The sequence below is a fragment of the Pinus tabuliformis genome, chromosome 2_1, assembly GCF_031772625.1.
Source record: "Pinus tabuliformis cultivar Carrire ecotype Pingquan chromosome 2_1, CPIR1, whole genome shotgun sequence".
Lineage (NCBI taxonomy): Eukaryota > Viridiplantae > Streptophyta > Pinopsida > Pinales > Pinaceae > Pinus > Pinus tabuliformis.
Window position 1 is genome coordinate 126,411,959 of NC_142299.1, and position 24,209 is coordinate 126,436,167.

Below are 24,209 nucleotides of genomic sequence, written 5' to 3' on the forward strand. Positions count from 1 at the left end.
CAATGTAAGTCTGCCTTTTCTGCTTGAGAATGTATTCCCCCCCTGCCTCTGAAATATCTTTCTCTTTCTTTTGAATGCATACTGTAACAAAAATTATTTTTGCTGATGGAAAAATAATTTTGCTGATAAAAAGAACTTCTACTGATGTACAGTGAAAGTATACTCAAAAGGGCAACAGATTCTTTATGCTAACTTTTCTTCAAATGTCTTCAAAATTTTATAAAATGTCCTCCACTAAGTATGTCAAAGGAAACATAAACAGAATAGCCCAACACATCTTTAAAAAACTGAAACTGCGAAGGAAAATTCACTTTAGAATATGGAATGAAAATAAAGCAACCATGTTCATTAAACATTATAGCTTCAGCAGTTTAGGCAGATCCACATATTCCAGCATCTATCGTGCTTCACAGCAATAAGCTCAAGCATGGCATCATAGATCCTAGACATGCATTTCCAAATTAAATTAAGAAGCCTCTGCTGCGGGCTGAGCGAGATTCAATTTCTCTAGTAGCTTAGACAGAGATTCGGGCGAGTAAGGGACGTTGGTGTGCTTTGTTTGATCCGCGCCTCCGACTTCCTGCTCTATTCAATTTGACCGCCTTCTTGAAGAATGACTGCGTTTGAGGATGGACTGCATTTTTTTTTTTTATTGAAGACAAAGTGAATATTATTGGCTCAATTCAAACCGCAACTCCATCCCATACCTCACTGTTGGAACTCGTGGACTCATAGCCATGGCATTGCCGCAGCATTCATGGATTCAGAAAATGAAGCAGATAGGCTCGATTCTGAAAGAGACCAATTGTATTGTTTTTGAAATAATAAAAAATTGCGATGGCCGCAATACCAAACAAAACTGATTCCAGCACAAAACTGATTACCATACAATACTCAAACCGCCAAAACTGATTACCATACAATACTCAAACCGTGGTCAATATAACCACAGCGTTAATGCGCACGAAAATTGAAGGCAAAGCCAATGTATAGAGGTATTGAGATGGATGCAACCTACACTTCTGCGTTAGAGGCCTGTACCAACACTGAAACAGTAGGGCAAGTTCATGCCCGTATGATTATGAATGGACTGGAAAACGGTGTTCTCACAGCTACCCCATCGTATTTAAATGAATGGTATGGGATATAAACACAACACTTCACCGATATTAATGGTATGGGATTTAAATTTACGCCCATAAAAAATAGCTCACACAGAACCTGGTATGGGATTTCAACGGCGTATGGGAGCCGACAGAGAAGAGTTTAAAAACTCATGAGCCAGAATGGGAGTGCAATACATAAGGACGGTGCCAAGCCAAAGTTCCACAAGTCGACAATTCGAACTTAGATTTCACATACATGCCATTCGAACTCCAGATTTCACATACAATTCGAACTCCGAATACATGCCATTCAATCAACTATCAATATTCTTCAATGCTATGAGCTTCTTAATGGATTCTGATCACTTACCGAACGCCTTCAATATTTGAACACAATTGACGCAAAATGCACACTGCAGTCTCACTGTTCAACATAGCACGTCCAAGTTTCGACCAAGCTCAATCTCTGGGCAGCGACAGAGGCAAAGAACGTTTCAGGCAGATGCGTTGGCATAAATGAATGTGCAGAGAGACAGAGGACAATTCAGGCAGATGTGTTGGCATATGGACAGATATGTCAGATCAGAGGCAGCGCAGAGAGGGTCAGCAAATTCAGGCAAACGTTTTATAAAAGAATTCGCAGTCTCCAGGACAGAGGCACAGATGAAAACGGATGCGCAGTCTCTCAGGACAGAGGTTTCATGAGGTAGCAGAAACCTGGCAGAGGCAGGAGTTATTTCTGGGACCTGTGCTCTGATACCATGTCAGGCCAGGTTAACTCCAGAAATTAATGAGCGCAAGAAACAACTGGTGATTTTATTCATTAGCCAACTATTATTTATACATACATAAAACGGATCAGTTCATCTTCTAGATGACTGTCCAGCTTCACCCATCCGTTTCGGATTAGATGTTAACAAAAGCTTCATTATTTCTTGGATTGGATCGACGAACATAAAACTTTCTTCTTCAATAGCCTCTTCCTCACGAGCATCTGTGGAATTCTTGTTGAGGCAAATTAATTACCTATCATTTAATTGTCAACTTGGGAGTTTCGTAAAACTTGTGAAGCATGCGTGCACTGTATATGCTAGAAATTAACTTCCAATTTAGATCAATCTAACTACGAAACCAAATAACGATAAACCAAATTCACCTATTCTAATTCAACAATCAATTCAAAATAAATTATAGTACAATTATAGTACAGTGCACAAAATTGAAATCTTAATCTTTCACACTTGCAGGAATTGAAGTCTTAATCTACCACACTTGCAGGAATTTAAATCTTAATCTACCACACTTGCATAAATGAAATTGCATGAAATGAAATATAATCTAAGGGATCATGTGTGCATTATCAAATCAGGATCCTATAAAATGAATAATCAAAACCACATGAAATGAAATGAAATGAAAGCAAAAACAATAATTCTTAACCTCTAGATATGAAATAAAATAAAAACAATCACTCTTAACCTCTCACACAGGAAAAGATATGAAATAAATTGAAAGCAATAAATCTTAATCTATGAAAAACAATAAATCTCACACATTATAGGTGGCCAATCCAAAAGTATGAGAGATGGCAAGTTGAGAGGATCCCAATGCAAGCATTACTAGAAAGAGGTGAACGTCACTCATGAGCATGGTGCTAAATCTAAATTCCATTCATGAATAATCTTAACTTGGACACCCGAGTATCTCCAACTTTTCACATGCCTTTGAAAGGAGGAGGCTCTCCTATTTATAAAAAAATATAAGAAGCTACCTCATTAATGGAGGTCCATTATTCTCTCTCTAGATCCCTAGAAAATCTCATAGAGTTACAACTCAAATAGGTAATTATGAGACACATATCCTCTTTGATCTTTACCCAAATTTTCTTCCATATCTTGCAGGGAAATCGAATTTGAGCATTGGAGGCCACATAAGGGTGCGTTGGAAGCTTCCAAATGACCTAAACATGTCATGAAACTCAAGCCACTTTTAAGTGTTAGCAAGTATATGTATTTCTTCTAAGTCTTAACTATTTAATTCACTTATAATACTATAAATCATTAACTTTTGGAAAACACAAATGGAACCCATATAATTATAAAAATGGAGGCTAATGAAAGGTTATATGGTCATGGAGTTGGGACATGTGAGTGAAATGGTGGTGATAAAGGTGAAAGTGGATGATATTTTGAATACATTTTTGAGACTCTACATACTCCCCAACTGGCGTTATTGCATGCCCTCATGCAATTGATTGCATTGCTTAGTCATGATTTTCTTTTGAATGAGCTTGGCTTATATCAGTTGTCCTTAAACTTTTCATTTGACCATTTCATTTCTTTTTGCAGAGTATTCCTTGTCATACATTTAATTGCAACATGTTTGGTTGGTTCTTGTCTGACAACCAAATCTTAATTGGTATTGGTTCTTGTGTTTCAATACCTTGTTTCTTTTTGCTGCAGCAAGATTCATTGAGCATATTTAAGAATGCATATTTAAATAAGCTATATAATATTCTCATCATTTAGGCATTTATTTGTAAATCACACAACTTTTGAACCATAATGCAATAATAATTGATTAGGACAAGTATGTTAGGATGAAATGAAGTGATATGGATGTGATAATAAATGGATGTCCCTTTCCCCCCAACTAAAGGTGTTTGCGGATTTTTTTCAAATGAGAAAGGAAATATGGTGAAGTATTTTCCAAAAATTATAATTTCAATATTCAAGGAATTCTATGATTAAAAAATAGAAAAGAACATAGCTTTACTTAACTAGGAAGTGGAAAAGTTGTGCAGATGTAGAGAAGTTATAACTATTGTTGGATCATGGAATAGAATGCACAATTTCATCTGATTATTGGTTGCATAAATGGTGGATGAGGTGGTGAAAGTGGATTCTTTATTGTTATTGCTAAATTTGTTGTATCTGCTACAAAATGCTGAAATGATATAGTCTTCACCTGCTAAAAAACGCGATGGTACAATTCTAGTCATGCGAATAAATGTGTTGTTGTGGAGCATGAAGAGAATTCATTGGATTCCCAGCCATTGATGAATGTTGTTAACCAATGCAAGGAAAAATCACCAGTAATGTCAATGAGTGCCAAGGTACCTAAGTACGTCTTGCAAAGTGTGAATAGATGAGCTAATGTCGAGCCACTTGCAAGATACAATGATCCGGGGACATTGATGTATTCCCATGATTGTGAATGAGAGAACTGAGCATTAATGCATACAAGCCTCAAGGTACTAATAAGGAATCTATCCTTGAACCTTGTTAATATGCTGATGTTGATAGGCCAAGACTTGTTAGAAGGGAGGCATTAATGAATCCTCCATGATCTAACGCGAGCATAAAACAATTTTGAAGGACTATAGATGAAAATTTTTGTAGTGGATCAAGGTTTATTTGACACAACAAAAATGAAAATGGAATGAATCATCTTTGTAGGGGACATGAATGGTTTTTTTGCCAGGTTTAAAGGTTATTGAAAGCGAGGTAGGAAAATCATTGTGAAGGAAAATGAGATTAATATTTTATTGACTAAATAAGTAGGAATGCAATGGTAAAACTGGTATCTGAAAGGATTCCAAATGATGTGATGGATTTGATTCGAAATTTGTTATCCAAAATCATGTGCTAATTCTTGGATATTTCATCTTTGATGTTGCTCTGATCATGTTCCTTTTTAAAAAATGTGGTCCTTGAGAGACATTGTTTGTTTGTGTCCATTTGTTTACCTTCTCGGAACCTGCAAAAACTTAGTACTTTTTTCTGAAATGAAATGTAAGATAATCAAAAGAGAGAGGTGATTAATCTCTCTATTTATGTAATTTACACAAAAAAAAACTGAGAATTGGTACTAATAAAATAAATTTATGAAAGAAAATCAAATGAATGGTTACCTGTTTTTGAACTAGTGCCTCACGTTACTTGTCATGTCTTGTTAGAAATTTCTTCATTCTTTCACTATTTCTTCATTTTTCTAAAAGCTTTCTCATTGTGTAGATCTCATCGAGATATTTCTGATGAAATTTGAATCATCCAAAACCGATGTCATATGAGAGAGTTATGCTTATTTGAAATTTTTGTGAAATAGTGAAAACTGTCATGCTTTAAGTGTGGCATGGGAACATGATGTTGATGTGAAGGATGACGTAGGAAAATTAGATGGCATGTTGCTCATGAATTTTGATTAGAATGCATTGTCACAAATAAATCATTGAATTAAATATAGAGTTGCATAATTGTTTTTCAACTGCATAATTGTTGTTCAGCTACAGAATTGCGCAGTTTCTCTAGCTAAAATCCTGAACAGACAGTTAAGTACATAGAGCTATGAATGTTTGTTATGAACAAATAACCAGTCCAATATTCAAATTAATCGGTATCTATTCCAAAAAAAATAGCAAATAGAACAATTTTGTTTTTATTAAAAAGGAAAGGTAATTCTGATCTGCTTATTTTTACCTGCAAACCTTCTTTAGCTGAATAATGGCAGAGAGATTTCTAGTTTGTTGATGTCATAGCCTTGTTTTTTGTTCTTGTCTGTACTTGTACGTAGTAATTGTTTTGAAGGCATCAACCATGATTCTAGTAAAATACAAATAACTAAAAACAATGTAAAATTACCTAAAAAATCATCAGTTTTTCCAAATTCCTAACTTCCTTCTTATCAATCTTAAATGCTTCACAAAGATTCTTGATCGACCAAACAATTGGAAGAATGATTGAACAACATCAAATAATATCTATAATAAAAAGTGCCTTACTATCCTCTTCTCCAATCTCGATGTTAATGAGACTATCAATAAAACCCTGAGCTTCTCCACAAGTAGAATAATGAACAAAACCGAAGTCTTTATGCTTGACAGAGGTTATGTTCTTCGATAATTGAACATTCTCAGTTTGACCAAATTCCTTGTGTCCCTTTTTAACTCTCTCTTCATCCCAAGATGTGGGCAATCCATTAAGGAACACACACTTAATCTATTCCATTTGTTCCTCATCGGGCTGAATGGAAGACTCGGGAAATGCAACCTTTGCACTCTTATTTACTTTTGATTTGAATCACAGACTTGTCATCATTGAAGAATATCAAGCGTGGACAACACTCCATGTCTCCTATAGATCAGGGATATTGGATCTTGGTGGATATTCCTCATGAAGATTAGGGAAATTAGATCATGGCCACTACTGTTTATCTATGCATTTAATTTTTAAATCTATTTTTCTCACGCAATATGGAAAATAAGGCTCTAAATAACCCAGAACATCTCTCAAACGGTTATAAATTTTGAGGAAATCTTCCACGTTAAACATAATCCACCATGTTCTACTAAAAACCCATGTTTTATATTTTTTATATTCATTTTCATTTGGTCACAAAATTCGTTTTAAAAAATACGGTTTTAACCTCTGCGTATTTGGCCTCTGCTCAGGTAACTGCTAGGTGAAATTCGTTATTTTTATTGTCTGGATTCCAACATTGAATTGATGGAACAATGTTCATGATCCAGAAAGTTCACAAGCTTTACAATCTGTGCACAAAATATAATCTACTGAAACAAATGGAGCACTATTTTACAAATGCATGATCAATAAGAATGGGATTTTCAGTTATTTACAACATTTTCGATCTTTCTGAGCCAGGGTTGAGACCAAATGGCTTAATATGAGTTATTTTTTTATTACAGATGTCAGATGAAATACAATTCCATGCCAATCGTGCACTATCGTTAACAAGATATCGAAGATCATGAAGCTACAAGTTCTAATTTGTTTTATGATTTGCATTTTAAATTAATTTTTTTATTTTATTTAAAATTGGTTTAAATAAACAAATCTCTTTGTGTAATATATATATATATATATATATATATATATATATAGAAAATATACTTTTTTTTATATGTTAAATATATACCTATATAAATTTAAAAAGAAACACTTTATCTTTTTTTATTATTATATATATGTGTGTTTCAAATTTTTTTTTTTCTATATAATACTACCTAAGCACCCACGGGGGATTTTGAACCGGTGACCTATCGCAAGGAGTGCCCTAACAGTACACCCATTCACCATCAATCCAAAGCCCTGTGGGCCAAATTATTAAAATGCAAGAAAATAAATATAATCTAAAAATTCTAAATTCTAAAAGAAATGCAATTAAGAAAAACAAAAACAATGCAATCAAGCTTCATTTTATTTTTCCTAATTAATCTACTTGATTTTTTTATTTTTTTTAAGTATATGAATGTTTCCAATGGAGCCATGTGTGTAACAAAATGATAGGTATACTCATATGCAGGTTTGAAATATATTCTTTGTTATGTACCAGTATATGAGAGACCAACTGTCTTGATTGAAATGATGTTAGAAGATACTGAAGAATGGAATACTGGGATCCAATGATTGTCTTGAACCAAGATTCAATATAATCTTTTCTTCCTTGGCTTCCTTCTATCATGCCATGCAAGTCCTCAAATATGTGATCTCCATTCATAGAATCCAGTGATAGGCATGCATGAAACTTTTCAATCTCAAGTTGGAGCAACTTCTCTTTATTAACATTTATCCATGATTCTTGGACCTTATCTAAATCTTCTTCTTTTGATTGTTGTTCTTCAATGGCAGGTGCTGAATCATTTTTCTATATCTCAACATTGTAAGTGGATTGAGGTGTTTTATTGTTTGGGATTTGAAATGGTTGTACAAGTAATGGGAAAGGTTGCATTGAGATTAATTGAGGGTGAAACTAATATTATGGTGGAGGTGAATGGTATGGATGACATTGATATTGGTATTGAGGACACTGAGGGAAGATTGAGTATATGGTGGATTTCCTCTGTAAGGCTCTTCCCAACCCTATTTCCAAGATTGGTTTTGAGATTGGGATTGAGATGGCCAAGGTTGCCAAGGCAAAGGTATTTTCCAATTATTTTGATATTGTTGTGCATAACCTTGAAATTGTGCACAAGGATATTGCACCATATTGGGTTAATGAGGCTGCCATGGTCCTCTTGGACCTACATAATAGAGTTTCTCTTTTGCTTGATTCACTCCATTATATTTTTGGTAAACTGCCTTTAACCCTGGTAATGATGGGAAATCTTCAGTAGTATGTGATCCTACACAAATTTTTCAACTTTTAATGTTATCAAGTGGACATTCATGCAAAGAATGTTTCTTTGTACATGTAGGGTAAAATAAAGAAACATTTTCAATTTTTTTCTTGTTTTTCATTCTTATCATCTCAATTTGTTCATTTAAATTACCAAGAATGTTTAGCAAATTGTTAAGTTAAGTTTGACTTACCAATCATGTTGTCGACTTACTTTCCCTTGTCGTAACTAGGTCTTGAGGAGATCTTCCATACTTTGCTTTCCCTCTTGATATGTTCATGCATAGTTTATAAATATCTTGAAATGACAATTGATAAACATCTCATTTTCCAACGAGGTTAAGAAGATCAATCAATTCATCCTTTATAGCATTTAGTAGGAGAGTTTTTAATATGTTTGATCCTAAATTATACATTTTAGATCTTTTGACATTATAAGTAAATGTCTCCACTAGGTCTTCTATATTTTCATCCTCTTTTTTATTCATCTTAAAGACTTCATTTCTAAGGTCATGATGTTTGTAATGATTTTTATATTTTTCCAAAAACACTCTTTTCATATCATCCCATGTCCTTATAGAATTTGTTCCTAAAGTCACGAACCATCTAAGAGCTTTATCCTTCAATGTTGTTGGAAACACATTAAACTTTTGAATGTGTAATGAGTAGCCATAAGATCTACAAATTATTTCAAATTCAAAAAGAAAAGTTTCTGATTCTTCTAATCACATACCATTGAAGTTAGGAAGTACAAATGGAGGGATGTTCTTCATTTGAACATTGACATCAGTTTCTTGAATGGGAAATCCAAGAGGATCTCCATCCATTTATTCATCCTCCTTTATCATCCCTTTTACCTACAAAAATAAGAATTCATGATGTGGATGTGCGGCTCTTACTGCACCACGTGATATAGTGGGAGTGTTAGGTGATTGAAGGTTTTTTTTAATATATATATTTTTATAAAAATGATATGAAACTAAATTATTTATGCATCTACATGTTTTAATCATGCATCTAGAAAAAAAACTAAAAAAATAAAAATAAAAATAAAATAAAATAAAATAAATAAATGAACTCTAGACTGAAAGCTAGTTCCTATGCACACTTCCTCGACAATGGCGCCAAAATGTTGAGGAAAATTAATTACCTATCATTTAATTGTCAACCCGGGGTTTCGTGAAACTTGAGAAGCATGTATGCATTGTATATGTTATAAATTAACTTCCAATTTAGATTAATCTAACTATGAAACCACATAATGACAAACCAAATTGACCTATTCTAATTCAACAATCAATTCAAAAGAAATTATAGTACAATTATAGTACAATGCATAGAATTGAAATCTTAATCTTTCACACTTGCAGGAATTGAAGTCTTAGTCTACCACACTTGCAAGAATTGAAATCTTAATCTACCACACATGGAGAAATGAAATTGCATGAAATGAAATCTACTCTAAGGGATCATGTGTGCATTATCAAATCAGGATCCTATGAAATTTTTGGGCAGCGGATCCCCCCATAGCAGGGTTTTGGGGTGTAAAGCCCAAGTTTTGGTCAATGAAATGTAAAGTTCCCGTGAAATGTGGGCGCAGAGCACAAGAATCTAGGATGAGTCATAGGGTTGTCCGCCCTAAAATAATGTAATATAACATAAAGTTGTGTTGGCCTACCCATGGTCCGTGGACCATGGGAGTGTATAAATAGAACGAGGCTCTAATTTTAAAGATATTTTTTGAAAAACAAGTAATAGTGCGAAGGCATGATTAGAGGATAGAAGTGGATCTGAAGTGTATTGGGTCGTAGTAGTAGTTAGAGGATCCACAACTGAGTGCGCAGAGGCCTAGTAGAGTCTGCAACTGTGTGAGTGGGGTGGAGTCGAGTTTGTATTGAACTGAACTTGAAGAGAATTATTAATAAAGATAAGTTTGATTCGGCATATTGTGCATCTTTTCGTGGATCTATATTTTGATGTTATGTATTTGTTAATTTATATGCATGCACTTGTATGAATTCTTATGTATGAAAAACTTCTAAGTAATTAAGTGAACAGAACATAATTAAGGAAGACTTGGGTATTTAACACTGGTTGCACTACGGCTGGAGTTGTGCGAAGGCAGTACCACAAGATGCAAGAAGCTCGCTGGTGCGCATAAGCTAGTAAGCATGAAGGTTGAATCGTGCTCCTATCGCCCATATCAGACATCTGTAGGGTGAAAAAACCTGGTTCCAACACCCTCCCATACTACTTCAGGTGATACCTCAGTCCGCACTCCATGGACTGTTGCCGAAAGGGCCAACAGTACCGGGATTTGCTTGGCTAACTCACTTTTGAACCTGGGTCAGGCCCCAACAAGCCAACAAATGGTTCTATGCCGAGACTGAGATCTACCTTAGGGATGTCTAATATCGTGCCACTGGAACCCAATAAAGAAGGAAATTGAAGAGTGGTTGGACAAGAAGATTCACGAGTTTGCGACATAGGAAAACAAAACTCCACAGGTATCTGAGAAAAGGTGGCTGGATCGCTACGTGTATATGGAAATCCATGAGATTTTTTTCACATCCTTTCCTTATGAACTGTAAGAGTGGATCATGAGGTTAGCTGATAGCCAGGGAAGGTGTAGGCTCAACCAAACGATAGTGTGGACTCTGGAATTAGTGCGCAGACTAGAGGCATCAGAAGATAAGATCACGTGAGATGTGGACCATTGGCTCGACCGGATAATAGGGGGGTTTATCACTGAGTTTGCGGTAGACATGATCGTGAGCTACAGTGAAGCAGAACGACATTTTCTCAAGGGACCGCGAGGTAAGTATATTAAATCTTTGAATACCTATATTAAGACTTTGTTATGTGAAAAGCGGGTTATGCAAACACATTAATGTTTGGGACGACGTGAAGCGGAAAGATCTACAAAGGTAGCGGGGAATTAGAAAACAATCCCTTAATTTCACCTTCATGAGAGAGCAAGGAAGAGCTCGCACGGGTCTCTCCAAGAAGTGTGGTTAGTTTGATAAGGCAGCACATTCCACAGTTACCACCTCCACCCATGCCACCACCTGCTTCACCTCCCTCACCTCCATCTCCACCCACTGCACTTCCACCACCCCCACAGTTCAGCATGGCGAGCGCGATCAAACTACCTGTATTCAGAGGTGTAGGGAATGAAAATCCGGACTAGTTCTGGTTCGTAGTAAGAGCAGTGTGGGAAGCGCAAGGGGTCATGGATGAAAACATTAAGAAGGCTACATTGGTGAGCACACTGCAGGATCGTGCATTAACATGGTGTTTAGTCATAGGTTCTGCATAAGACTTCAAACTCAAACAAAAAAATTTCAGGATCGTCACTTCTCAACCCATAAAAGTTTGGGAGGACAGATGGTGAAATGTTTTTCATTGTTGTATGCATTTCCTCGTCTACTATAGGGAATCTAAATGAGTTATCTCCTTCCCTACTTCCTCTTCCTCCTCCATTGTTTCCTCTACCTCTCCCTTTACCCCCCCCTCCAAATAGTGAAAATTCTCCATCGTGTTCTTCTTTTTCCATGATATTTTCCTCAGAATCTTCTGGTTCTTCTATTAATGGTTGATGAGAGAGAATTTATACTTCTTCCTCACTAGGTATTCCTACTTCTTCGACTACAATAGGCTCCCCTGTAGAGGTGAAAAAGGTTTCCTCTCCTAGGTCTGGTTTAGTAGATGAAGTGGGAGAATCTTCCAACTGAGTTGTTGCCCCTTGAATTCCAGGAATCCTAAGGCTGGGAGCATGAGTCTGGGATGGAGGAGTGTCCTTTCTAACCCTTGGGGGAGTAGGTGGATTTGTGGAAATCAAACTTCTACCCCTAGCTATAAATCTACCACTAGAATCTCTTTCTCTATGCATGTCATTGTTTTTTTGTTTTATATTTTTTTTTTATGAATGTAAGAAGTAAGGCTACCTAATTACACTTCCCCGGCAACGGAGCCAAAATGTTTAGTCAATTTAGTGTCCTAAATTGATACATAAATTATCAATCCGGGTGTCATAAACTGATGAATTGTAGTGCACTATATGTGCTAGATGACCCTTCCTTACCTCACTATTTTCAAGTTTATGTTTGTTTTGGGGTTTTGTTCTTTTCATTCCTAATGTTTTGCAATGTAATTGAAATCTTACTTCTTCTAAGAACCTAGAGAAATGTGTTGAAAAGTGTGCAACAAGAAATTCTAAATTTAGAATGTGCTAAAAATAGACCTGCTAAAAATAGCATGTCTAAAAATAGCATTTCTGGGTCCCTTCCTATTTATAGTAGTCCCTAGTCTATCTATAGGAAGTAAAATTAATTTTGGTCTTAACAATAGTTTCAAATATTAATTAATTAATTCAGTTGAGTTAATTAATTAAGGAAATTCAAATTTGAAGTCTTTGTGAGCATGCACATGAGTTGTCCCATTGATTGAGGAATTTATCCTTAATTTCCTCCACTGGTTGAGGGAATAAGCATGAGTTCTATAATGAGAGAATCAGTTGACTTAGTTCTAACTAGTCAAGTCCAGTTAGATTATTTTAACAAGTTAAAATAATAAAATATAGTTTGTTAATGCTTGCATGCATCTGACAACTATTATTTTAGATAACTGAGGATTCACTCATGGATAACTATTGCATGTCAGTTCTGTCAGAGACCCAGTTGAGATCATATGTGGGATAGTGTACTATCAGATGCTTAACTATTTCTAGTAAGTAGTTTTTGCATGGTTGAGGAACTAGTGTTCTCAAGGAATACATAGTTGGACCATTGGTTGTTTTTTGGTATGTTGGAATTAATAGCATATGCTTTTGCTATTATTTCCTAAGAAAACTACGTAAGGACCATAGGGAAAGCCTATCTAAATAGGGCTTAGGTGGTTCATGAGATATATCTTCATAGTTCATTGAGAACTGAATAGCTTGAGAGCTAATTCTTTTTGTATTGTGAAGAGGATTTCCACTTGATTGATAATACATGGTTGGGGTTTTATGTTGGTGCTTTCCCCTGGATATATGTTGTGTTATGTATGATTAATTCTCTTGATCAATTATGCATGTTTCTACTTGATGTTTCTCATGATTTCGACTATGCTTCTATTTAATGTTTTGTAGAAGTAGAACAAGTATTATGCTTTAGGACATTGCTTATATCGGTTTGTTCTACCGGTGAAATTTCTACATGGTATCAGAGCACAGGTGATCAAGCAATAACAATATTCTAGCAGGAGGAATTCGAAGTTTCTTGTTCTTGATATACATCCCAAGTTCTTATCACATCTATTTCATCGATGGCGTTCAATAGTTTGAGGCTTGAGTATGCCCTTGATGGCAGCTCAAACTATATAGCTTGGAAGGATCACATGGAGGCAGTTTGGGAAGATAATGGTCTTAAGGATTTGATTGATCAAGAAGTCCCTAAGCCTACTGACAAGACCGACCTGGTGGAATGGGGTAAGTGTGTGGCTAGAGCTAGGAGAATTCTCTTGGAGGGTGTTTGAGATCACGTAGTCTCAAGCCTCCATGGGAAGGAGTCTCCATTTGCAATGTGGAAAACATTGAAATATTTGTATCAGAATAGCAGTGATCAAAGGAAGTTGGCACTGAAGGACAAGCTTCGAAAGATCAAGTGTGAGAAGGGTGACTCTATTTCTACATTATTGAACAAGCTCACCACCTGCAGAGATGAGCTTGCAAGCGTAGGAGTCACTACAATTGATGAGGATATGGTGAGTCTAGCACTCCTTGGCCTTCCTAAGAACTAGCATAGCTATCAAGACTCAGTGAATGGAAGGGACAAACTTCCAGATTGGGAACGACTATGGCTGGATTTGATGCAGGAGGAGATTAGACGGAGCACCAGGGATAGAGATTCTTCATCAAAACATGATGATGAAGAGAACTTGGCTTTAGTTTCTAAAGCTAATAAAGGGAAAGGGAAGGCATCCCATTCCAAGTCTTCTCAAGTAGGGAAGAATTTTGACAAGTCGAAGGTAAGATGCTTTCATTGTCATGAGTTGGGTCATTATGCTAATAATTTCCCAAAGAGGAAGTACAAGAAGAAAGGTTCCTCCGAGGAATTTGATGGTGATGCACTAGCTTCACAGTTTGAGATGGATTTCTCGCTTATTGCATGCATGGTTTCATCCAGCATGGGATGTGTTTGGTATTTGGATAGTGGAGCTTCTTTCCACATGTCAGGTGACAAGAATCTTTTCAACACTTTGGAGGAGAAGGATCTCCAAATACGGATCAAGATGGGCAATGACAGAAAGTACTGTGTCTAGGGTAGAGGTAAGGTTATGTTTTAGAGGGAGCATGGTTCTTCCCTCACTCTTTCTAATGTTATGTATGTACCAGGGTTGAAAAAAATCTTGTGTCTATTGCTATGCTTGAGGATAAAGGCTATCATGTAGTCTTTAGTTTGGGAAAGGTTTGTTAGAAAATTATATATTACGAAGCAATGGAACACATAAAATATTGCAGAAATATAAACACAGAGAACGCATAAAACAAGAGAGACACAGATATACGTGGTTCACCTAGTTTGGGCTACGTCCACCCCGAACAGCTAGTCCTTCCTTTCTATTATCCAGCAAAATGAAGAGACACAACCTACAGCAAATCCGCTGTAATATCCTCTGTTTTCTCTCACAGTCTCACCTCTCAGTTTCTCGCTCATACAATACACATCTATATCTCAGCCTCAAATACAATGCCCTCATACAAAGAGAGGGGGTTGCCTTCTAGGGAAAAAATCCCTAAACTAAACATAAATTCTACCGTCAGATCATCTGCCTAATGAACGACCCAGATTGACTAGAAATTACTATACTTTTACAAGGCAATTTTACATTTGTTTTTAGCTTCGGGGGTGGGGGACCGCTGGCCCCCGGACCCCCCAGCCGGGGGCGATCAGCCCCCCGGACCCCCCGCGTGGAGGGGTGTACAAACTTCCTGGGGTATACATCCGGCTGAAACAAAGACCTTTGAACAATCATGCTCCACACACAACAATCTCCCACTTGGAGAATGATTGTAGAAACTCCACCGCTGCTTCGTTTGCTGGATAATGACTCCTCTTTGGACCTGGCTGTTTCTCATCTTGATCGTCATCCTTGAAGACCAATTGAAACTGAGCATATTCTCAGTTTCTCCCTGGTTACAACTTTTGTTAGCATATCTGCAGGATTCTGGCTAGTGTGTATCTTTTCCAGCTTCAACTCTCCATCTTCCAACACTGATCATATGAAATGGTACTTGAGCTGTATGTGTTTAGTCCTAGAATGAAATGCTGAGTTCTTTGCAAGATGAATGGCACTTTGGCTATCACTGTATAACGTGCCCATATCATGCTCCTTACCCAATTCACCCATAAACCTTTGTAACCAAATCATTTCTTTACTAGCCTCTGTAGCAGCAACATACTCTGCTTCTGTTGTTGAAAGTGCAACAACACTTTGGATTTTTGAAATCCAATTGAGAGTTGTTCCACCAATAGTAAATACATATCCTGTAGTGCTCCTCGTGTTATCCCTGTCACTTTCCATATCTGCATCAACATATCCCTGTAGAGAAATGTTTTCACCACCAAATCATAATGCTTGATTTGTGGTACCTTTCAAATATTTGAGAATCCATTTCACTGCCATCCAATGTTCCTTTCCTGGATTGTTCATGTACCTGCTTACAACTCCCACTGCATGTGCAATATCATGCCTTTTGCAGACCATTGCATACATTACACTTCCAACTGCTGATGTATATGGAACTTTAGACATATCATCCATGTCTTCTTGGGTCTTTGGGAACATTTCCTTACTAAGTTTGAAATGGCTAGCAAAAGGTGTACTAACTGGTTTTTCATTGTGCATATTAAATCTTTTCAACACCTTTTGTATGTACTCATTCTGAGACAATGTTAATTTGCGATTTGTCCTGTCTCTAGTGATTCTCATACCAAGGATTTGTTTTGCAGCTCCCAAATCCTTCATTGAAAATGAATTTGCCAATTTTCTTTTGAGTACATTTATTTCCTGCATGTTAGATCCTGCAACAAGCATGTCATCCACATACAATAACAATATAATATAGCTGCCATCATTTTGCTTTTTCAGATAAACACAATGATCAGAGTGACATCTAGTATAACCTTGTTCAGACATAAACTTGTCAAATTTTAGATACCACTGCCTTGGAGCCTGTTTTAAGCCATACAAGCTCTTCTTCAACCTACACACTAGTTTCTCCTTCCCTTTCACCTCATATCCTTGTGGTTGCTGCATATATATCTCTTCCTCCAAATCCCGATGGAGAAAGGCTGTCTTTACATCTAACTGCTCAAGATGCAAATCTTCAGCTGCTACAAGACTTAAAATAGTTCTGATTGAAGTCATTTTAACAACAGGAGAAAATATTTCATCAAAATCAATACCTTTCTTCTGTGCAAACCCCTTCACCACAAGTCTAGCTTTGTACCTCCGTTTTCCTCCATCTTCTTCCTTCAGCCTGTAAACCCATTTATTCTTCAATGTAGTTTTTCCTGCAGGCAACCTGACTAAATCCCAAGTCTGGTTATGCATTAAGGAGTCCATCTCTTCTTCCATGGCTACCTCCCACTTCTTCCTGCTTTCAACCTGCATTGCTTCTTCATAACATTCGGGTTCACCAGAATCGGTCAACAATAAATAATATAATGAAGGAGAGTATTGTTCAGGGGGTCTACTTATCCTGGTAGATCTTCTAACACCACTTTCAGGTGTTTGGGGTGCCTGTTGCTGTTGTGGTGGTTGCTGTTGTTGATTATTATTATTTTCAGGCACCTTTACCTTTTCAGTGATTTCATCAAGAACTGCATATTCCTTGTTTTCTTTTTCCTATTTCTTTTCCTGCAATTGATTCTTATACAAGACCTTTTCATTGAATATTACATCTCTGCTCCTAATTATTTTGTGATTTTCATAATCATTTAAGCGGTAACCAAAATCATTAACACCATATCCAATAAAGGTACATTTCTTTGACTTTACCTCAAGCTTTGTTCTATTTTCTTTATCAATATGGACAAAGGCCTCACAACCAAAAGGCTTTAAAAAAGAGTAGTTTACCTTTTTACCTATCCATGCTTCCTCCGGAACACCACCATCCAAGGAACTTGAAGGCCTTCTGTTTATTAGATAAAAAACAATATCTACAACATCTGCCCAAAACTGTAAAGGCAATCCTGCATGCAATCTCCTGCACCTTGCACGGTCCATGATTGTTCTGTTCATCCTTTCTGACACACCATTTTCTTGTGGTGTTCTTGGAATTGTCTTCTCTCTACGAATTCCATGTTCTGAACAGTACCTATCAAACTCTTTGCTGCAATATTCACCTCCATTTTCTGATCTAATACACTTCAATTTCTTTCCTGTCTCAACCTCAACCAAAGCTTTCCATTTCTTGAAAGTATCAAATACATCAGATTTATTCTTAATACAATAAATCCAAGTTTTTCTAGTTGCATCATCAATAAAAGTAACATAATAACGAGAGCCACCGAGAGATGATACCTGAGCAAGTCCCCATACATCTGTATGCACAAGATCTAATTTTTCGCTCTTCATTTCTTTCCCAACTCTGAGAAATCTGACTCTCTTCTGTTTTCCATAAATGCAATTCTCACAGAAATCGAAATCAACATTCTTCAAACCCGGCAACAAATTCCTTGAGTGAAGAATCTTCATCCCCTTTTCACTCATGTGTCCAAGCCTATGATGCCATAATGCTGCATCTGCTCCTTTGGAAGTTAAAGCATTAACAGAGTTAGAAATACCATTGCATAAATACAATGTACCAACCTTTTCACCTTTTGCTATTACCAGGGCTCCTTTGGTGACCTTCCAAGATTTATCTGTGAAAGTTGTCACACAACCTTCAACGCCTAGCTGCCCTGTTGAAATCAGATTTTTCTTTAGATCTGGAACATGCCTTACCTCCTTTAGTAGCCATTGGTTTCCATTCTGTTGTTTTACAAGAACCTTACCCATTTCAACAATTTTATAGGGTTTATCATTAGCCAAACGAACTTGTCCAAAATCTCCTTGAACATAGTCATGAAAGTATTTCTTATCAGGTGTGGCATGGAATGAGGCCCCTGAATCTACCACCCAGGAATCAGTAATATTTTCGAAAGAAAGAATCAAAGCATCTTGTAACACCTCACCTGTCACATTTGCTTCATGATTGTTTTCTTGTTGTGCATCTCCTTCTTTTCCCTTTCGAGATCTACAGTCTTTCTTTAGGTGTCCTTTCTTTCCACATTTCCAGCACACTATCCCCGATCTGGACTTGGATCTGCCTTTCCTTGATTTACTGCGATATCCTGAGCTCTTTCCTCTTTCCATTTTTCTTCCTCTAGACTCTGCACTCAAAGCATTTCCCGATGTCTCACCGGAGCTTTTCCGTCGCATTTCCTCTCTAAGGATAGCACCGACAACATCATCAAACTTTAAAGTACTAGATCCAGAAACAGAGTTACTAATGGCCATTACCAAACCATTCCAACTTTCTGGTAATGAGCACAAGAATAATAGAGATCTAACTTCATCATCAAAGTTTACCCCTACAAAACTTAACTGACTTGTAACTGTATTAAAATCATTTAAATAGTCTGCAACAGATCCACCTTCCGACATCTTCATATTAAATAACCGTTTCATAAGAAATACCTTGTTTGAGGCCGAGGGTTTTTCATATAGTTTCGACAACGTCTGAATCAAACCCTCTGTCGTGGTTTCCTTCGAAATGTTGAAGGTGACTGACGCAGCAAGGCACAACCGTATTGTTCCGAGTGCCTTTCTATCGAGAAGGTTCCATTTTTCGTCTATCATACCTGTCGGCATCTTTGATTTTCTGCCCAATGGTAGGTATAGATCTTTCTAATACAGATAATCTTCCATCTGCATCTTCCACAGTGAGAAGTTTTGGCCGTTAAATTTCTCGACCCTAAACTTACCATCTTCCGCCATTGCTCCCACTCCAACCAGAAAACCCTTCTTTCCTGCGAGTTTATCAGCCAAATAGACCTTCGGCTCTGATACCAGTTGTTAGAAAATTATATATTACGGAGCAATGGAACACATAAAATATTGCAGAAATATAAACACAGAGAACGCATAAAACAAGAGAGACACAGATATACGTGGTTCACCCAGTTTGGGCTACGTCCACCCCGAACATCCAGTCCTTCCTTTCTATTATCCAGCAAAATGAAGAGACACAACCTACAACAAATCCGCTGTAATATCCTCTGTTTTCTCTCACAGTCTCACCTCTCAGTTTCTCTCTCACACAATACACATCTATATCTCAGCCTCAAATACAATGCCCTCATACAAAGAGAGGGGGTTTCCTTCGAGGGCAAAAAACCCTAAACTAAACATAAGTTCTACCGTCAGATCATCTGCCTAATGAATGGCCCAGATTGAATAGAAATTACTATACTTTTACAAGGCAATTTTACATTTGTTTTTAGCTTCAGGGGCGCTGTCCCCAAGCCCCCGTCGGGGGACCGCTGGCCCCCGGACCCCCACGCGTGGAGGGGTGTACAAACTTCCTGGGGTATACATCCAGCTGAAACAAAGACCTCTGAACAATCATGCTCCACACGCAACAAGGTTTTCCTAAGGCATATTGGCACTGGACAGACCAAACAGATTGGGATTCGAATTAAGAATCTCTACAAGTTACAGGTAGAAGATTGTGCTACTCTCAGTTCCAAGACAGAAGAGGTGCATGGCTAAGATATTGGCGATTTATGGCATAGAAGACTATGCCACTTGCATCATGGGGTCTTGAAGATAATGCAACAAATTTCTATCGGATTACCCAAGTGTAAACTGGAGCAGACAAGCACATGCAAAGGTTGTCCTCTGGGTAAGTATGCGAAGGCTTCCTTTCATGATCAATATGGTAGAGCAGGAGCAGTTCTGGATCAAGTTCATTCAGATGTATGTGGGCCCTTCTCTATAGCCTCCACCACGAAGCAATGGTTCTTTGTTATTTTTATAGATTATTTTTCTCGTAGATGTTGGATCTACTTCATGCAAAAGAAGGATCAAACCTTCTTGAAGTTTTGTGAGTTCAATGCTTTGGCAGAGAAAGAATCAGGGAGGAAGATAAAGACCTTGCAGAGTGATAACGGTGGAGAGTATGTTTCCTAGCAGTTTAAAGACTTATGTGCTTCAGAAGGAATTAAACGGGAACTCATGGCACCTCATAACCCACAACAGAATGGGGTGGCCGAAAGGAAGAACAGATCTATTGTGGGAGTAGCTTGAGCGATGCTACATGACCAAAGCCTACCACTTCATCTGTGGGTTGAGGCATGTAATACAGCAGTGTATCTTCAGAACAGAAGTCCTCATCATATTTTGGGGATGAAGACACCTATGGAGGCTTTTTCAGGGAAGCATCCAGATGTAAGTCACTTCCATATCTTTAGATCACCAATTTACTATCATGTGACCAAAGATGCTTAGAAGAAGCTAGACCTAACAGTTGAGTTGGGAATACTTGTGGGGTATACGGATACACCTCACAACTGTTGGGTGTTTCTGCCTGCCAGTCAGAGGATAGTAGTGTGCAGGGATCTAAAGTTTGATGAGTAGCGATCCATGCGAGAGTCACTTGAGAGGGAGCTCAAGTTGCATGGTGATGATGAGGAACTATTAGTTCCTAAGGAGGAGGAGCCTCCTGATGATGCGGAGCAGTCGCATGCAGAGATTCTAGTGGTGGAGATCACCACTACTGGAGAGTCTTCCAGAGAGGGGCGGAAACGCTCTCAGGAAGCTAACAAATTTATGTAGGATGGGAGAGAGAATGTGGGGCATCCATCCTCTCATCGCAGACAGAGGAGATCTCCCGATAGATACACTGGCTACATGGCCTTGGTTGGGGAGTGTGTAGCGACCAAGCCTTCTTCTTTTGAGGAGGCAGTGCAACAACTAGTTTGGATGGATGCGGTGGTAGAGAAGTATGATTCTATCATGAGGAACAGTGTATGGGATGTTGTTCCTAGACCGGGGGACAGTTCAGTGGTTACTTCCCGATGGCTTTACAAGGTAAAGCAGGCAGCTGATGGCAGTATTGAGAAACATAAGGCAAGATTTGTTGCCCGTGGTTTCTCACAGGTTGAGGGGGCTGACTATGATAAAACCTTTGCTCCTGTTGCAAGGTACTCATCGATCAGATCAATTCTAGCACTATCAGCATAGATGGGTTGGAAGATCCATCAGATGGATGCGAAGACATCTTTCCTCAATCCGGAGATTGAGGAAAATGTATACATTGAGCAGCCCGAAGGATTTGAGACCTTCGATCGTGAGTCACATGTGTGTCAGCTCAAGTGAGCATTTTATGGGCTAAAGAAAGCACCCTGTGCATGGTATACCAGGATCGACATCTATTTCACCGGGTTGGGCTTCACCAAGAGTGAAGCAGATGAGAACCTCTACCACATCATTGTAGATGGTAAGCTATTGATTATTGTACTTTATGTCGATGATATGATTTTGACAAGTGATGATGAGTTGATCAAGTCTTGCAAGAAGGATCTTGCAAGAGAGTTTGAGATGAAGGACATGGGCCTCATGCACTACTTTCTAGGCATGGAGGTGTGGAAGAGAGATGGGGAAGTATTTGTTTCTCAAGGCAAGTATGCAAATGAGATACTGAGGTGAGGAGACTCCTCTAGTAGGTAACTGGAGGAAGGAGGATGCTACTTTAGGTGAGGTAGTAGCTATTACAGTTTATCGGCAGCTTGTGGGTTCACTCATGTATCTAGTGAACACATGACCAGATTTGTGCTTTGCAGTGAACTAGCTGAGTCAAGCTATGGTTCAGCCAACCAAGTTATTTTGGAAGGCGAGAAAGCATGTGCTGAGATATCTTAGAGGCACTACACAGTATGGATTATGGTACAAGCAGACAGAGGGAGTGAAGCTCCAAGGCTTCACAGATGAAGATTGGGCAGGTAGTCCATCAGACATGAAGAGCACTTTTGGAGAATCTTCAACCTTGGTTCAGCTGTAGTTTCTTAGTATAGCCGGAAACAGAGATCAGTTGCACTTAGCTCAGCAGAGGTAGAGTACATGGCAGCAAGTCAGGCTGCATGTGAGGCCATCTGGATGCAGAAGATCCTAGTGGTATTGTTTGGTCAGATGATGGATCCGATAGTGATATATTGTGATAATCAGAGTTGCATTAAAATCTCTGAGAATCTAGTGTTTCATGATAGGTCCAAGCATATAGATATCTGCTATCATCATCTATGGGATTGTGTGGTCAAGAGGATCATGATGTTGTAGTATATTTCAACTGAGGAACAGGATGCAGATATTTTGACAAAGGCATTGTCAAAGGGTAAGTTTGAGTTCTATGGAGACAGGATCGGGGTTGCTGATAATCCCTTTCTTGTTGAGAGGGAGTGTTGAAAAGTGTGCAACAAGAAATGCTAAATTTAGAATGTGCTAAAAATAGACCTACTAAAAATAGCATGTCTAAAAATAGCATTTCTGGGTCCCTTCCTATTTATAGTAGTCCCTAGTCTATCTATAGGAAGTAAAATTAATTTTGGTATTAACAACAGTTTGAAATATTAATTAATTAATTCAGTTGAGTTAATTAATTAAGGAAATTCGAATTCGAAGTCTTTGTGAGCATGCACATGAGTTGTCCCATTGATTGAGGAATTTATCCTTAATTTCCTCCACTGATTGAGGGAATAAGCATGAGTTCTATAATGAGAGAATCAGTTGACTTACTTCTAACTAGTCAAGTCCAATTAGATTATTTTAACAAGTTGTTAAAATAATAAAATATAGTTTGTTAATGCCTGCATGCACGTGACAACTATTATTTTAGATAACTGAGGATTCACTCATGGATAACTGTTGCATGTCAGTTATGTCAAAGACCCAGTTGAGATCAAATGTGGGACAGTGTACTATCAGATGCTTAACTATTTCTAGTAAGTAGTTTTTGCATGGTTGAAGAACTAGTGTTCTCAAGGAATACGTAGTTGGGCCATTGGTTGTTTTTGGTATGTTGGAATTAAGAGCATATGCTTTTGCTATTATTTCCTAAGAAAACTAAATAAGGACCATAGGGTAAGCCTATATAAACAAGGCTTGGGTGGTTCATGAGATATATCTTCATAGTTCATTGAGAACTGAATAGCTTGAGAGCTAATTCTTCTTGTATTGTGAAGAGGATTTCCACTTGATTGATAATACATGCTTGGGGTTTTATGCTGGTGCTTTCCCCTAGATATATCTTGTGTTATGTGTGATTAATTCTCTTGATCAGTTATGCATGTTTCTACTTGATGTTGCTCATGATTTCGATTATGCTTCTGCTTAATGTTTTGTAGAAGTAGAACAAGTATTATGCTTTAGGACATTGCATATATTGGTTTGTTCTACAGGTGAAATTTCTACAAAAGGAAGTGAGAGCTAAAAGTACTTTTTAGGCCAAATTTAGAAGTAAGGTTTTTAAACAAGAAAGTGAAAAGCAGAGCTTCTCCTCTTGCTATTGTAATTGTTTCCAAAATATGAGCTGAAAGGACTCTTAAAACTACTATCTTCTTTAATCACAAAATCAAAACTTAAATGAGAAAATGGAATTGCAGCTACCTATGAAATATTGGAAACGAAATTACTTCTGCTATCTGATCTATTTGCAAAATTAAATCTTGATGAACAACTGAATATGAAACTGCAGCTAAAATAAGTGAAAGGAAATCGCAACTATTTTATTTATGAAAGCAAGACTAAATGAAGTATTGTTGTCACTCTGCTACATAATTCAGGGAGAATTACCTCCTTATGATATCAATATTTGAGAGATTTCATTCTTCATCATTCTAAGAGAAGTAAACATGAAAATGCAAGGCAAAAATCAGTTATAAA